The sequence below is a fragment of the Pseudophryne corroboree genome, chromosome 12 (assembly GCF_028390025.1).
Source record: "Pseudophryne corroboree isolate aPseCor3 chromosome 12, aPseCor3.hap2, whole genome shotgun sequence".
NCBI lineage: Eukaryota > Metazoa > Chordata > Amphibia > Anura > Myobatrachidae > Pseudophryne > Pseudophryne corroboree.
In genome coordinates this window covers 29,890,471-29,909,042 of record NC_086455.1, presented here as the reverse complement: position 1 = coordinate 29,909,042, position 18,572 = coordinate 29,890,471, and the positions used below count along the sequence as shown (strand labels likewise).

The 18,572-nt window shown below is 46.4% G+C and overlaps 1 protein-coding gene across 1 annotated transcript in view; it reads right to left on the bottom strand.

The window, feature by feature from the left end:
* LOC134980453 (deubiquitinase DESI2-like) overlaps window positions 1–18,572 on the bottom strand; it is a 105,432-nt gene that overhangs the window by 27,016 nt on the left and 59,844 nt on the right. The gene's annotated exons all lie outside the window — the stretch shown is intronic.

Genomic DNA, 18,572 nt, shown 5'->3' with positions numbered 1-18,572 from the left:
TAGCCGCAAATTTGCGGAAATTTTTCATGCCACAGTCGGACAAAATTGCCACAAACTAAAATTACCACTGCGGTGGCTCGTTTTCTTATTGTCACCTGTCCAAGCTATTTTTCACGTAGAAAGCAATTATATGGTGATTATAGAATCATCTTAATAAAACTCAGAAATATCTTGAAAATGAGCGTTCTGTGCTAAGTGATAATTCACTCCATTATGATAGCTTTACGAGGGGGATTTAACCCTGGAAAATTCAATTTTCAGAAAAGCCGAACTCTTTGAAATGTTTTGTATTTTTTTTAAATAAACTGTATAAAAACAAAACTATCTGTATTTTTTGTACCTATATCTATATTCCTATTTCCCTCCCCCAGTCTCTCTCTCTCCACATATATTTAGCATATTCCAGAATGTCCAGAAATAGAAAAAAAAGTGTATTACTGTAATACCATGCCACCAGTCACAATGCAACGTGCAAATATACTGCACACTCATCATGTGGCGTGGTTCAGCAGACGGCCCAACAGTCATTCCGGTTCATAACCACCGTCATCATGGGGCATAATATCACAGTTTATTTTTATAAACATTTACAGGTTGAGTATCCCTTATCCAGAATTCAAAATCCCACATTTTTGGGACCCCTACTGAGATAATGACATATAATATATTATGTGTATATATAGATATAGTATATAGATATAAAATATAATATACATATATATGTGTCATTCTCTCAGCAGGGGAACAAAAAATGTGTGATTTTGAAGTTTGGATAAGGGATACTCAACCAGGGGCGTTTTAAGAGAGGAGGAGGCCCGTATGCAGCCTTCTGCTTCAGGGGCCCCCTCCTCTCTGACTGTGCACAGGATTTAATACTTACCTCTCCGGAGTCCCCCGGCGATGCCGTCCTTCTCTGCGGCAGCGGCAATAGAGTCTGAGAACAGCAAGCGCAAACCTCCGGCAACATGGTGCGGTGGACATTTTCCCGAAGATTTTGCTAATGCGCATGCGCGAAGCTCTGGAAAAATGGCCGCCTTGCCGTCTTTCTGGAGTTTTCAGCAGGCGCAATAGAACAGTTCAAACTCTATTGCGCTACCGAAAAGGGATGGATCCGACGGGGGACTTCAGAGAGGTGAGTATTAAGCAAATGGGTGCAGTGTGTGCGGGGTGGGCCCCCCTGGACCTGGGGGCCCGTGTGCCTCGCACACACTGCACCCATTATAGAAACGCCAATGAACTCAACCTGTATACACTTTTCTTCTATTTTTGCATATATGGCGTGCTGGTTTATTTCTGGACATTCTGGAATATGCTTTCTCTATGTATATATACAAAAAATATACATAGCATATAAAGGTTGGAACAATTTACCTAGGTTCTACTTAACCGTTTGTTCCATCAATACCAGGGGTGTGGCTACCATAGGTGCAAGGAGTGCAGCTGCTATGGGGCCCAGAGCTGAGAGGAGCCACCTTCCCTGTCACAGTTACATGTGTTATATACAAGAGCTTAGCTACCATAGGTGCAGGGAGTGCAGCTGCTATGGGGCCCAGAGCTGAGAGGAGCCACCTTCCCTGTCACAGTTACATGTGTTATATACAAGAGCTTAGCTACCATAGGTGCAGGGAGTGCAGCTGCTATGGGGCCCAGAGCTGAGAGGCGCCACATTCCCTGTCACAGTTACATGTGTTATATACAGGGTGTAGCTACCATAGGTGCAGGGAGTGCAGCTGCTATGGGGCCCAGAGCTGAGAGAAGCCACCTTCCCTGTCTCAGTTACATGTGTTATATACAGGGTATAGCTACCATAGGTGCAGGGAGTGCAGCTACTATGGGGCCCAGAGCTGAGAGGGGCCACCTTCCCTGTCACAGTTACATGTGTTATATACAGGGTGTAGCTACCATAGGTGCAGGCAGTGCAGCTGCTATGGGGCCCAGAGCTGAGAGGGGCCACCTTCCATGTCACAGTTACATGTGTTATATACAGGGTGTAGCTACCATAGGTGCAGGGAGTGCAGCTGCTATGGGGCCCAGAGCTGAGAGGGGCCACCTTCCTTGTCACAGTTACATGTGTCATATACAAGGGTGTAGCTACCATAGGTGCAGGGAGTGCAGCTGCTATGGGGCCCAGAGCTGAGAGGGACCACCTTCCCTGTCACAGTTACATGTGTTATATACAGGGTGTAGCTACCATAGGTGCAGGGAGTGCAGCTGCTATGGGGCCCAGAGCTGAGAGGGGCCACCTTCCTTGTCACAGTTACATGTGTCATATACAAGGGTGTAGCTACCATAGGTGCAGGGAGTGCAGCTGCTATGGGGCCCAGAGCTGAGAGGGGCCACCTTCCCTGTCACAGTTACATGTGTTATATACAAGGGTGTGGCTACCATAGGTGCAGGGAGTGCAGCTGCTATGAGGCCCAGAGCTGAGAGGGGCCACCTTCCCTGTCACAGTTACATGTGTTATATACAGGGTGTAGCTACCATAGGTGCAGGGAGTGCAGCTGCTATGGGGCCCAGAGCTGAGAGGAGCCACCTTCCCTGTCACAGTTACATGTGTTATATACAAGGGTGTAGCTACCATAGGTGCAGGGAGTGCAGCTGCTATGGGGCCCAGAGCTGAGAGAAGCCACCTTCCCTGTCACAGTTACATGTGTTATATACAGGGTATAGCTACCATAGGTGCAGGGAGTGCAGCTGCTATGGGGCCCAGAGCTGAGAGGAGCCATCTTCCCTGTCACAGCTACATGTGTTATATACAAGGGTGTATCTACCATAGGTGCAGGGAGTGCAGCTGCTATGGGGCCCAGAGCTGAGAGGAGCCACCTTCCCTGTCACAGTTACATGTGTTATATATATTTTTCACCATTGCGTGGTACATAGAGGTCATTGCAAACTTTTTCTTTGGGGCCTGCAATATATCTAGGTATGCCCCTGGACCTGCTCATTGTAGTGTGGTATAAAATGAACTGGAGGGCATTTTTAATGTTATATAATATGAACCGGGGCACTGTAATGAGGCACAATATGAACAGGGAGCACATATATCATTATGTGAATTGGGGGTACTGTGCGGCATAATGTGTACTGGCAGCTCTGAAATGTGACATGGGGTGAACTTAAGCACTACTAAGATTCATAAAAGATACTAGGATACTACTATGGGGCATAACATTAAATAAGGCTCTACTATGGTTCAGAAAATGAGCATAAAATTACCAACTGCTGCAGAGAAGTGTCTTTCTAGAAGCATTGGGACGGTGGCCCCTTCAAAATGTTGCTATGGGGCCCACAAAGTTCTGGCTACGCCCCTGATCCCTATAATACGATTTGTCGACTTACATTTCCTTTGGCTGTTAAACTCCTCCCCTTTCACACAAGTGTTTCTGCATGGTCAACAGTAAAGGCCCCTGATCAATACCCTATATAATACGATTTGTCGACTTAAATTTCCTTTGTCTGTTAAACTCCTCCCCTTTCACACAAGTGTTTCTGCATGGTCAACAGTTAAGGCTTTATAATGTTAAATGTCAGCCTCAGTAGTTCATGGCTCAGGTGCAGGATTTGCTGAAATAGAATCTCCTTTATGCAGTCTGATTACCAGATCCCTCTAGTCTATGGTGTATGAGCATACACTGTCATTACTAGATCTTTCTATGGCTATGGCTAGCAATATAATTATCTGACCTGATATATATCTTTTTTTTTTTTTTAAGAAAACATGTTAAAAAAAATGCTAGTGAAGTCTCATGGGGGACAGGGGACTTTTACTTCGAAATTATTTATAAAAAATTAAAAATGCCTCTAAAAAGTAAAAACACACTGAAAAAGACTAGCGGCCGGATGTGATGGAGTCAGAGATCAATGAAGGTGTGAGATGCTGGACGATCTTGGATGTTTTTTTAAAGGGCCAATCACTTACAAGGCAAAAAAAACATCCGGGAGTATTTCTTTATTAAGCAGCGCAGATAGATGAATTGAAGTGTTTCAATCAATGGTTCTTCATCAAGTTTTCAGTATTAATCAAGCTCTTGCATAAAAAAAACAAACCCTGATTTAATTATTGCAGTGTCCATGTAAATAACATCCAGCAAGTTCAGGATAGGAACATATGAGTTATAACGAGGCCTAGAGAGACGGAGATCACGCATTGGGGAACATTTCTAAAGAAAAATTAGGTTTAAGTGGTAATTTGAGATTTATTAAGGTGATTTATGAATATTTTAGACTACTCTAAATTCTATTCGTTTTTGTTAGTTCATTTTCGTAGCTGCCTTCCAGCAAATCTGACTTTCATATTCCTCACAGCACAGTAAAAAACATTTTAATGTATTTTTTATGGCCTATAGATAACAATGATAAATTCCCATTAATGGGGACAGACTATTCAGGAAATACTTTTGAAAATAGATCCTAGCTCATACAGTATCTCCTTATACCAGATGTAGCAGAATGTGGGCTGTGGTTTGGTTGAAGGGGTTGGTTGCATCTGTGTAAAGTGACAGCACAAAAGTGGCAGAATTCCCCACATCCAGTCCCTCTCCCACTCTTTTTACTTTAATCTCAGCTATGCTGTACTTCCTGGATACGCCCTTTTCTCACCCTAACAGCCACTAAAACCCTTATCCATGTCATTGTCATATCTCGCCTTAATTACTGTAATCTACTACTCACTGGACTACTTTACCGTTCATTTCTGCAGTCTGTCCTAAATTCTGCTGTTCACCTCATTCCTCTCATAAAGCTCTTCCTCTTCTGCCCTATTTCTCTGCCAATTGCTCCTCTGGCTTCCTGTTCCTCTTAGAATTAAATGCAACCATCAAAGCCCTCAACCACTCCTTACCTCCATACATCTCCAGCCTCATTCCCGTCACACTCCTTCCTGCCCTCCAATGATTGCTGCCTTACTGTACTTCCTCCCTGATTATTTCCTCCCATACAAAGGATTTCTCTCATGCTGCTCCTATCCACTGGAATGCCCTTCCATGCTACATCAGACATTCACCCATCCTCCCTGCATTCAAACATACCCTCAAAAAAACATTTCTTTAGCCAAACGTATTACCCCTTCTTCTAACGCTCTGGCCTCTACAATACCTAACATTGGGGATCATTCCGAGTTGATCGCTAGCTGAAATTGTTCGCTGTGCAGCGATGATGCCAAAAAATGGCAGTTCGGCGCATGCGTATGTGGCGCAATGCACACGCGCGACGTACTATTACAACGAACGATGTAGTTTCACACAGGGTCTAGCAAAGCTTTTCAGTCACACTGGTTGCCGCAGAGTGATTGACATGAAGTGGGCGTTTCTGGGTGTCAACTGACCGTTTTCAGGGAGTGTTCGGAAAAACACAGGCGCGTCAGGAAAACCGCAGGCGTGGCTGGGTGAACGCAGGGTGCGTTTGTGACGTCAAATCCTGAACTGAATGGTCTGAAGTGATCGCAAGCGCTGAGTAGGTCTGGAGCTACTCTAAAACTGCACAAAATAATTTGCCGCCGCTCTGCGATCCTTTCGTTCGCACTTCTGCTAAGCTAAGATACACTCCCAGTGGGAGGCGGCATAGCGTTTGCACGGCTGCTAAAAGCTGCTAGCGAGCGATCAACTCTGAATGACCCCCATTGTCCCCCACTCCCTTGTGTGTCCACCATCAGCCCTCTAGAATGTAAGCTCTTGTGGGCAGGGTCTTCTCTCCCTCTGTGTTACTATGTAATTACATAATCTGCGTATTTCATGTACAGTATATCTATGAAGGAGTGTTCTTGTATAGAAAAAATATAAAAATAGTATTATTTATTTTTACAGCAGATCATGTGCAGGGTTTATTTCGTGGCAATTTGATTTTTCAATTTCTACAACAAGGATAGCCGTAAAATAACTTAATGGATAACTACAACTTTTGAGAACTAAAAGATTTTTAAGGTCAGAGTTTGATCAAAGTCATTTTCTTATATATTGTTAATCTCAACTTTCCATGTTTCAACACTATTAAGGAACGCTTCTCAGTCACTGTTGAGGCTGTAAGGGCTTTATACAGCAGACAATAGATTGCAGTGAAGTAGATAATAAGATTACATGCCATGTCAAACATGATAACTGTCACTGTATAGGAAATATATCGTATACAACACAAGTGAATATTTAAAGTTGCTTTTCCCAAGTTATCATAAGTCACAACAGGAATGGACTATTTTGAGTGTTTCGTTTGTATATTTTGATGGTTTTTTTCAATTACAAATTTTATTGGAAAGATGATAATAAGGACAAATACAGAAACTTAAGTCAAATTACAATCCCAATACAGATACATCGATAATTTCTGTGTATTGAGTGGAAATAAAAAAAAGTTTGCATAAAGAGGTTCAGCTAAAAAAAAAAATTCTTATGTAATTCCTTCCATTATTTATTTTATTTTATTTTTTTTAGCTATCAACATAAACAAGACAAGTACATCATCGAGGGCCAGCCAGTGGAACCCATGGAAGGACTTGAGAAAAATGTATAAAGAATTTACAAGAGAGAAAAAGAAAAGAGGTAGAGAATGAAATTGAAGAGGAGGAAAGAAGAAAATAAGATAGAAAGAGTTAGGGGAAGAAGAGAAAGAGGTAAATGGAAGCAAGCTAAGAGCGAGGCAACGGGGGGAGAGAAATAGGAACGAGAAGAGAGAGAGAGAGAGGAGGAGGGGGGGACAGATGCTTTAAAGGAGGCCTGGAAGGGCTACCTTATATTTGATGTACCAAGGTGCCCAGATGTTATGGAATTTGTCCACTGTGCTGCTCATTAGAGAAGAGAGGAATTCCATCTTCGCAACAAACCAAATACGGTTCAAAAGCTCGAGACAAGTGGGAGGGGCTATTTGTTTCTAAGATTTGGCAATTTGGAGCTTAGCTGCACAGGATTTTGATGTTTGTTTTTTTACTGCATTAGTAGATTTGTGCTTATAAATGCCCTTCCATGGGTAAATTGCTCCCAGCTTTAGGTGACCACTGACGTTATAGGCTGATATCCCATTACAGGAGTGAAGCTAGGTTTTCTGTTACCTGCGGCAGTCACAGTCTATCTACAGTATATGCTTGCCATATAATGCAGAAAACATCACAGTGACCACCATATTATGCACAGAACATCACAGTGACCACCACATAATGCAGAGAATATCACAGTAACCGCCATATATAATACAGAGAATGTCACAGAGACCACCAAATAATGCAGAGAACATCACAGTGACTGCCACATAAACCAGAACTCATCACAGAGACCATAATGTAATACAGAAAGAATCAGTGACAGTAATATAATACTGAGAGTGTCAGGAATCGACTTACCAGACTGGCATCCGTCCGCCGCTGCGGACTCCGTCCTGGCTCCCTGCGGTCACCTGTCGCCTATGCCCCTGCCATGGGACATCATCAAGGTCCTGGGAACACTCCTGAACCAGCGGGCGTGTGCGCGCCGCGTCCCCGCTGGGCCGCGGCGTGGGCGCCGCCATGACAGTTTCCAAACAGCTAGTATGCTGCGGCCAATCCGGTGCGTGGCCGCACCCACTTTCCTTTCCTCCATCCAATCCCTGCACACCATGGGGTATATAGGAGGCTACCGTTTCACCTCACAGGCATCCTGGACTTTGTGTCATTCTGACAACTCGCATGAAAGGATCGGCTCCTGTTTCTCCTGAGTTCCTGGTTCTCTGCTAAGAACTTATACTCCTGGTGATTCTACATTTCTCCCGTGGAACTTCAAGGCTCAGCAATACCAGCAACCTGCATTGGGCTTCACACTCATCACTACCTTGTGTGCTTCAGCCTGCAGTTGAAGACTAAACTCCAGGTGTGTTTATTTCCTCCACCTGTGACACAGCTTGCTGCTGCCAGTGCCTCATCACCTGCACTGTGAGTTGGTCTCCTGCTTATGCTCAGGTTTGCAATATCCATCTACTGCCTTAGTTCTCTGTTTTAAAACCCTGCACTGGTTTCTAAACCAGAATCATTTCATTGACATTCATTCCGTTGTTTTATATTTCCGGATATGATTTCTCAACTCACCTATCACCCATTGCCATAGACTGTTGTTATCATTCCAAGTGTTTTCCATCTGCTATTATTATTATTATTTCTGCTGCATTTCTGTTAATACTTATCTGCTGAATAAATACCATTGCGCTCATGCGCAAGAACGTGATTCAACCTCCTCGTCTCTTTCCTCCTACCTCCACTGACCCACTAGCGCCCCCTCCGGGGACACAGACCAAACACAATCTGACAGTAAGTCCAGGATCGATGGACTCGGATGGTGGACGGAGTGTGGGGTCAGAGGCCTTGCAAAATCTGGTCTCCCGTCTGGATGGTCAAGAGGTTGCGCAGCAGCAGATGCTTCACTTTCTACAAGGGATGTCCTCCCGATTGGATACACTGCAGCAGTCCCTGCCAAGTGTACTCTCACCTACTGTTACCCCAGCACCTGCCAGTGCTGTAAGTTCTTCTATGTCGGCTGCATCAGCTCCAGTGTCTCGTCTGCACCTGCCCGTGCCGAGCAAATATGATGGCAGTCCTAAATTATGTCGCGGGTTTCTTAATCAGTGCGAAATACAGTTTGAGTTATTGCCACATAACTTTCCTACACCAAGGTCCAAGGTTGCCTACATTATTTCCTTACTCTCTGGATCTGCTCTGAATTGGGTGTCTCCTCTGTGGGAACGTGCTGACCCTCTGATTAATAACTACTCTGACTTCGTGTCAACCTTTAGACGGATCTTTGACGAGCCTGGTCGTGCAACATCAGCTTCGGCAGACCTGATCCAAATTCGTCAAGGTAACCGAAGCATGGGACAATATGTCATCCAGTTCCAGACGTTGGCTGCAGAAGTCCAATGGAACAACCAAGCTCTGGTAGCAACCTTCTGGCACGGACTTTCGGATCGGATCAAGGACGAACTGGCAACCCGTGACATTCCTGTTCAACTGTCTGACTTGATCTCCCTGTGTATAAAGCTGGACTCTCGCATCCGCGAACGCAATAATGAACGCGCTCGGAGTGAACCTCGCAGAGTAAGGTTCATACCTTCTGTACAGTTTCAGCCTCCTTCTTCTGACGAGCCTATGCAGGTAAATAGGTCCCGCTTAACCCCTGAGGAGCGGGCAAGAAGATTACGAGAGAGGCTTTGCCTATACTGTGCTGCTGCGGGTCATCAAATTAACTCCTGCACGATGCGTTCGGGAAACGCCAGATCCTGACTTGTAAGGGAGGAGTCAAGTTAGGATCATTCAGTCAAGCTCCTTCTCAACAAGATCTCATTCTTCCAGTGACGCTAGAAACTTCCGTTGGGCTCCAGTCTGCGTCAGCATTAGTGGACTGCGGTGCTGCAGGAAATTTTTATCACCCAAGCTGCGGTAAACAAATTTTGCTTGTCTACCTGTGAACTCTCTTATCCTGTATACATTACTGCTGTGGATGGTAGTAGAATCTCTAAAGGGAACATTTCACATCAAACTACCCCAGTGGTTCTGGGAGTTGGATTTCTCCATTCAGAAGTGATCAAGTTCCTGGTCATCCCTCAAGCCACCCAGGAGATTGTCTTGGGCATGCCTTGGCTTCAACTACATAACCCACAGTTCGACTGGACAACGTTGCAGCTTACCTCATGGAGTTCACACTGTCATCATTCCTGCTTAGCCCAAGTGTGTCCCATCAAGTCTACCGAAGTAAAGTCACAGCTAACACTCCCAGCAGCTTATCAAGACTTCGCAGACGTCTTCTGTGAAAAGGCTGCTGATATCCTGCCGCCCCATAGGGAATGGGATTGTCCCATCGATCTCCTTCCTGGCAAGAAGCCACCCAGGGGGCGCACCTACCCTTTGTCTGTTCCTGAAACAGAGGCGATGAGTAATTACATCAGAGAGAATCTTCAGAAAGGATTCATCCGTCCGTCATCATCACCCGCTGGTGCAGGTTTCTTCTTCGTCAAAAAGAAGGATGGTGGACTACGTCCATGCATTGACTATCGGGGTCTCAATGACATTACCATCAAGAATAGTTATCCTCTACCACTTATTACCGAACTTTTTGATAGAGTTAAGGGGGCTCGCATCTTCACCAAGTTAGATCTCCGCGGTGCCTATAATCTCATCAGAATCCGGAGTGGTGACGAGTGGAAGACAGCCTTCAACACTCGAGATGGCCATTATGAATACCTGGTAATGCCATTTGGGTTGAGTAATGCTCCAGCGGTATTCCAACACTTCGTGAACGAAATTTTTCGTGATGTCCTGTATAAATACCTCGTTGTTTATTTAGATGATATTCTTATCTTTTCTCAAGACCTTCCATCTCATCGCCTACAAGTCTGTGAAGTTCTCCGACGTCTTCGTGAGAACCGTCTCTACGGGAAATTATCCAAATGCACTTTCGAAGTTCCCTCTATACCCTTCCTGGGGTATATAATTTCCGGATCGGATCTTCAGATGGACCCGGCAAAATTGGAAGCCATTGCCAATTGGTCCATTCCAAATTCCCTCAAGTCTATCCAGCGGTTCCTGGGTTTTGCCAACTATTATAGAAAATTTATTCGAGGATTCTCCACTCTCATCGCTCCTATTACCAACCTGACTCGGAAAGGGGCAGATCATTCCAACTGGTCAGAAGAAGCCTTGGCAGCCTTCCGGAAGATCAAGCTAGCCTTTATGTCTGCTCCAGTGCTGTCACAGCCAGATGTCAACAGGCCGTTCGAGTTGGAAGTAGATGCCTCTACAGTTGGGGTTGGAGCTGTTCTCTCCCAGAAGGGATCTGATGGGAAAGTCCACCCTTGTGGATTCTTTTCTCGCAAGTTTCTTCCCGCAGAAGCTAACTACTCCGTGGGAGATCAAGAGTTACTGGCAATCAAACTGGCTCTCGAGGAATGGAGATATCTCCTAGAAGGGGCTAAACATCCGTTTAACATCTTCACGGATCATAAAAACCTGCTATACCTAAAAGCAGCTCAGTGCCTTAACCCTCGCCAGTCCAGGTGGGCTATGTTTTTCTCACGTTTTAATTTCAGGCTTCATTTCCGCCCAGGTTCACAGAATGTGAAAGCCGACGCATTATCCCGGTCCATGGAATCAGAAGAGGGAACATCTGACTCTGTGCCACATTCCATCCTGAGTCCCGTGGTTTTCGCTACCTCTCAAGTCTCTCCAGCTCCACCTCCGGGTAAGACTTTTGTTTCCCCAGAACTCCGTCCCAAGTTGCTAGCTTGGGCCCACCAATCCAAGTTCACTGGTCATCCTGGTGTCCTGAAGACATTCAAGTTCCTTTCTGCGTCATATTGGTGGCCAAAGATGAAAGTGGACATCCAGGATTTCGTGGCATCCTGTCCTAAATGTGTGCAGCACAAGACTCCTCGTCAGTCTCCAGCAGGTCAGTTACAACCCTTATCAGTCCCTAGTCGTCCTTGGTCTCACCTATCAATGGATTTTATCACTGATCTTCCACCTTCTCAGGGACATAACACTATTTGGGTTGTAGTGGACAGATTTTCCAAGATGGCTCATTTCGTTCCTCTCCAGGGTCTCCCTTCTGCCCCGAAACTTGCCCAGATCTTCCTACAGGAGATCTTCCGTTTACACGGTTTACCCTCCGAAATAATATCTGATCGGGGGGTACAGTTTGTAGCGAGGTTTTGGAGGGCCCTCTGTTCTGCCATGCAGATAAAATTGAAATTCTCGTCATCATACCATCCTCAGACGAACGGGCAGACAGAGAGAGTCAATCAAGAACTTGAGACTTTCCTAAGGCTATATGTAACATCCTCCCAGGATGATTGGTTCAATCTGCTCCCATGGGCCGAGTTTGCCCATAACTTTCGTTACCACACTGCTACAGACACAACACCTTTCTTTGCAGTCTATGGGCAACATCCCCGGGTACCTGAATTCCAAGAACTCCCTCACATGGATGTTCCTGCTGCCACTACTGCTCTGACTCAGTTTTCCTCCATTTGGAAAAGAATTCATGTTTCCCTCAAAAAAGCCTCCAGTCGATACAAGATCTACGCCGACCGCAAGAGACGTGCGGTTCCCCATTTGAAACCGGGGGACAGGGTTTGGTTATCAACCCGCAACCTTCGTCTCAGGGTCCCATCCATGAAGTTTGCACCACGCTTCATTGGTCCATACCCTATTGAGAGTGTCATAAACCCAGTGGCTTACAAGTTGAAATTACCACCTTCACTTCGTATTCCTAATGCCTTTCACATTTCTCTCCTCAGACCTCTAGTCCTAAACCGCTTTCAGAATACTCTTCCAGCAGGTCCCAAGGTTCGAACTCAGCGGGGCGTGGAATTTGAGATCAACAAGATTCTGGACTCTCGTTGCCGGTATGGACGTCTCCAGTACCTGGTCGATTGGTTCGGTTATGGCCCAGAGGAGAGAAGCTGGGTGAATTCATCTGATGTCCATGCTCCTAGGTTGGTCCGTGTCTTCCACAGCACTCATCCCTCCAAACCACGTGGGTGTTCGGTGTCCACCCCTAAAGGAGGGGGTACTGTCAGGAATCGACTTACCAGACTGGCATCCGTCCGCCGCTGCGGACTCCGTCCTGGCTCCCTGCGGTCACCTGTCGCCTATGCCCCTGCCATGGGACATCATCAAGGTCCTGGGAACACTCCTGAACCAGCGGGCGTGTGCGCGCCGCGTCCCCGCTGGGCCGCGGCGTGGGCGCCGCCATGACAGTTTCCAAACAGCTAGTATGCTGCGGCCAATCCGGTGCGTGGCCGCACCCACTTTCCTTTCCTCCATCCAATCCCTGCACACCATGGGGTATATAGGAGGCTACCGTTTCACCTCACAGGCATCCTGGACTTTGTGTCATTCTGACAACTCGCATGAAAGGATCGGCTCCTGTTTCTCCTGAGTTCCTGGTTCTCTGCTAAGAACTTATACTCCTGGTGATTCTACATTTCTCCCGTGGAACTTCAAGGCTCAGCAATACCAGCAACCTGCATTGGGCTTCACACTCATCACTACCTTGTGTGCTTCAGCCTGCAGTTGAAGACTAAACTCCAGGTGTGTTTATTTCCTCCACCTGTGACACAGCTTGCTGCTGCCAGTGCCTCATCACCTGCACTGTGAGTTGGTCTCCTGCTTATGCTCAGGTTTGCAATATCCATCTACTGCCTTAGTTCTCTGTTTTAAAACCCTGCACTGGTTTCTAAACCAGAATCATTTCATTGACATTCATTCCGTTGTTTTATATTTCCGGATATGATTTCTCAACTCACCTATCACCCATTGCCATAGACTGTTGTTATCATTCCAAGTGTTTTCCATCTGCTATTATTATTATTATTTCTGCTGCATTTCTGTTAATACTTATCTGCTGAATAAATACCATTGCGCTCATGCGCAAGAACGTGATTCAACCTCCTCGTCTCTTTCCTCCTACCTCCACTGACCCACTAGCGCCCCCTCCGGGGACACAGACCAAACACAATCTGACAGAGAGAATCAATGGCCACCATACAAGATATAAATCAGTGACATTAAAACCTCTGAGAACAACTAATAATCAGGTCATTATGCAGGAGGACAAGTCTCTTAATCTGCCAAATGTATTATCTATTTTCCTTGACGTCTTTTTCAATATTTTGTCCTACAACTAGAAAGCTCATTTATTCATTTGATCATCATATAAATGCGTCCAGTCAGCGTGCAGCAAGCGATACCTGCCAAATGACCCAATTTCACGGCACAATCCTGGTTTACGGACTTTGAAATGGAAAGTACTGAAGAAGTTGTGATTGAGTAGACCAGGGGGGGGGGGGGGCGGGCAGGGGATGGGGGTTGTGTGAACTTGGGGTGTGGTTTGCACAGATCCGGAGAGAAGACTTTGTCCTGTATTTTCATGGTTTTTAAATGTAGAATCTTTAAGGTGGAATTTTTATAACAGAGACATTTTTATTCTTTGCTCTCCAGATTGCTCAGCAGGGGCCGGGTACACACCTATCCGACTTGTCCGCCGACCCACAGTGTTGCCGTCAGAGTGGCCTAACAGGTCAGCAGGCACACTTCCCAATCGCCACTCGATATGTCGGGTCAGGTGTGACAACTAGGCGGGCATTTGAATTTGCCGCCCAGCTGTGCTATCAGTCCCTGCAGCCAGTGTATGGGCAGAGGCAGAGCCGGCCTTAGGCATAGGCAAACTAGGCAAATGCCTAGGGCATTTGATATGCTTAGGGGCACCAACAGCTTCTGCTGATTAAAATGATATGCAGCATGCCTATAATAAGATTTTACTTACCGATAAATCTATTTCTCGGAGTCCGTAGTGGATGCTGGGGTTCCTGAAAGGACCATGGGGAATAGCGGCTCCGCAGGAGACAGGGCACAAAAAGTAAAGCTTTTTCCGATCAGGTGGTGTGCACTGGCTCCTCCCCCTATGACCCTCCTCCAGACTCCAGTTAGGTACTGTGCCCGGACGAGCGTACACAATAAGGGAGGATTTTGAATCCCGGGTAAGACTCATACCAGCCACACCAATCACACCGTACAACTTGTGATCTAAACCCAGTTAACAGTATGATAACAGCGGAGCCTCTGAAAGATGGCTTCCTTCAACAATAACCCGAATTAGTTAACAATAACTATGTACAATTTATGCAGATAATCCGCACTTGGGATGGGCGCCCAGCATCCACTACGGACTACGAGAAATAGATTTATCGGTAAGTAAAATCTTATTTTCTCTATCGTCCTAGTGGATGCTGGGGTTCCTGAAAGGACCATGGGGATTATACCAAAGCTCCCAAACGGGCGGGAGAGTGCGGATGACTCTGCAGCACCGAATGAGAGAACTCCAGGTCCTCCTTAGCCAGAGTATCAAATTTGTAAAATTTTACAAACGTGTTCTCCCCTGACCACGTAGCTGCTCGGCAAAGTTGTAATGCCGAGACCCCTCGGGCAGCCGCCCAAGATGAGCCCACCTTCCTTGTGGAGTGGGCCTTTACAGATTTAGGCTGTGGCAGGCCTGCCACAGAATGTGCAAGTTGGATTGTGCTACAGATCCAACGAGCAATCGTCTGCTTAGACGCAGGAGCACCCATCTTGTTGGGTGCATACAATATAAACAACGAGTCAGATTTTCTGACTCCAGCTGTCCTTGCAATATATATTTTTAATGCTCTGACAACGTCCAGTAACTTGGAGTCCTCCAAGTCACTTGTAGCCGCAGGCACTACAATAGGCTGGTTCAGATGAAATGCTGACACCACCTTAGGGAGAAAATGCGGACGAGTCCGCAGTTCTGCCCTGTCCGAATGGAAAATCAGATATGGGCTTTTGTAAGATAAAGCTGCCAATTCTGACACTCTCCTGGCAGAAGCCAGGGCTAGAAGCATGGTCACTTTCCATGTGAGATATTTCAAATCCACCTTTTTTAGTGGTTCAAACCAATGAGATTTTAGGAAGTCCAAAACCACATTGAGATCCCACGGTGCCACTGGAGGCACCACAGGAGGCTGTATATGCAGCACTCCCTTAACAAAGGTCTGGACTTCAGGGACTGAAGCCAATTCTTTTTGAAAGAAAATCGACAGGGCCGAAATTTGAACCTTAATAGATCCCAATTTGAGACCCATAGACAATCCTGATTGCAGGAAATGTAGGAATCGACCCAGTTGAAATTCCTCCGTCGGAGCACTCCGATCTTCGCACCACGCAACATATTTTCGCCAAATTCGGTGATAATGTTGCACGGTTACTTCCTTCCTTGCTTTAATCAAAGTAGGAATGACTTCTTCCGGCATGCCTTTTTCCTTTAGGATCCGGCGTTCAACCGCCATGCCGTCAAACGCAGCCGCGGTAAGTCTTGAAACAGACAGGGACCCTGCTGAAGCAAGTCCCTCCTTAGAGGTAGAGGCCACGGATCTTCCGTGATCATCTCTTGAAGTTCCGGGTACCAAGTCCTTCTTGGCCAATCCGGAACCACTAGTATCGTTCTTACGCCTCTTTGCCGTATAATTCTCAATACTTTTGGTATGAGAGGCAGAGGAGGAAACACATACACCGACTGGTACACCCAAGGCGTTACCAGCGCGTCCACAGCTATTGCCTGCGGATCTCTTGACCTGGCGCAATACCTGTCCAGTTTTTTGTTGAGGCGAGACGCCATCATGTCCACCATTTGTCTTTCCCAACGGGTTACCAGCATGTGGAAGACTTCTGGATGAAGTCCCCACTCTCCCGGGTGAAGATCGTGTCTGCTGAGGAAGTCTGCTTCCCAGTTGTCCACTCCCGGGATGAACACTGCTGACAGTGCTATCACATGATTCTCTGCCCAGCGAAGAATCCTTGCAGCTTCTGCCATTGCACTCCTGCTTCTTGTGCCGCCCTGTCTGTTCACATGGGCGACTGCCGTGATGTTGTCCGACTGGATCAACACCGGTTTTCCCTGAAGCAGAGGTTCTGCCTGGCTTAGAGCATTGTATATTGCTCTTAGTTCCAGAATGTTTATGTGAAGAGACGTTTCCAGGCTCGTCCATACTCCCTGGAAGTTTCTTCCTTGTGTGACTGCTCCCCAGCCTCTCAGGCTGGCGTCCGTGGTCACCAGGATCCAATCCTGTATGCCGAATCTGCGGCCCTCCAATAGATGAGCACTCTGCAACCACCCCAGAAGAGACACCCTTGTCCTTGGAGACAGGGTTATCCGCAGGTGCATCTGAAGATGCGACCCTGACCATTTGTCCAACAGATCCCTTTGGAAAATTCTTGCGTGGAATCTGCCGAATGGAATTGCTTCGTAAGAAGCCACCATTTTTCCCAGGACTCTTGTGCATTGATGTACAGACACCTTTCCTGGTTTTAGGAGGTTCCTGACAAGCTCGGATAACTCCTTGGCTTTTTCCTCCGGGAGAAAAACCTTTTTCTGAACCGTGTCCAGAATCATCCCTAGGAACAGCAGACGAGTTGTCGGCATTAACTGGGATTTTGGAATATTCAGAATCCACCCGTGCTGTTTTAGCACTTCTTGAGACAGTGCTAATCCCATCTCTAGCTGTTCTCTGGACCTCGCCCTTATTAGGAGATCGTCCAAGTATGGGATAATTAATACGCCTTTTCTTCGAAGAAGAATCATCATCTCGGCCATTACCTTTGTAAAGATCCGAGGTGCCGTGGACAATCCGAACGGCAGCGTCTGAAACTGATAGTGACAGTTTTGTACAACGAACCTGAGGTACCCCTGGTGTGAGGGGTAAATTGGAACGTGGAGATACGCATCCTTGATGTCCAAGGATACCATAAAGTCCCCCTCTTCCAGGTTCGCTATCACTGCTCTGAGTGACTCCATTTTGAACTTGAACTTCTTTATGTACAGGTTCAAGGACTTCAGATTTAGAATAGGCCTTACCGAGCCATCCGGCTTCGGTACCACAAAAAGAGTGGAATAATACCCCTTCCCTTGTTGCAGAAGAGGTACCTTGACTATCACCTGCTGAGAGTACAGCTTGTGAATGGCTTCCAAAACCGTCTCCCTTTCGGAGGGGGACGTTGGTAAAGCAGACTTCAGGAAACGGCGAGGTGGATCTGTCTCTAATTCCAACCTGTATCCCTGAGATATTATCTGCAGGATCCAGGGATCTACTTGCGAGTGAGCCCACTGCGCGCTGTAATTTTTGAGACGACCCCCCACCGTCCCCGAGTCCGCTTGAGAAGCCCCAGCGTCATGCTGAGGCTTTTGTAGAAGCCGGGGAGGGCTTCTGATCCTGGGAAGGAGCTGCGTGTTGCTGTCTCTTCCCTCGACCTTTGCCTCGTGGCAGATATGAATAGCCCTTTGCTCTCTTATTTTTAAAGGAACGAAAGGGCTGCGGTTGAAAAGTCGGTGCCTTTTTCTGTTGGGGAGTGACTTGAGGTAGAAAGGTGGATTTCCCGGCTGTAGCCGTGGCCACCAAATCTGATAGACCGACTCCAAATAACTCCTCCCCTTTATACGGCAAAACTTCCATATGCCGTTTTGAATCCGCATCGCCTGTCCACTGTCGCGTCCATAAAGCTCTTCTGGCCGAAATGGACATAGCACTTACCCGTGATGCCAGTGTGCATATATCCCTCTGTGCATCACGCATATAAAGAAATGCATCCTTTATTTGTTCTAACGACAGTAAAATATTGTCCCTGTCCAGGGTATCAATATTTTCAATCAGGGACTCTGACCAAACTACCCCCGCACTGCCCATCCAGGCAGTCGCTACAGCTGGTCGTAGTATAACACCTGCATGTGTGTATATACTTTTTTGGATATTTTCCATCCTCCTATCTGATGGATCTTTAAGTGCGGCCGTCTCAGGAGAGGGTAACGCCACTTGTTTAGATAAGCGTGTTAGCGCCTTGTCCACCCTAGGAGGTGTTTCCCAGCGCTCCCTAACCTCTGGCGGGAAAGGGTATAATGCCAATAATTTCTTTGAAATTATCAGCTTTTTATCAGGGGCAACCCACGCTTCATTACACACGTCATTTAGTTCTTCTGATTCAGGAAAAACTATAGGTAGTTTTTTCATACCCCACATAATACCCTGTTTAGTGGTACCTGTAGTATCAGCTAAATGTA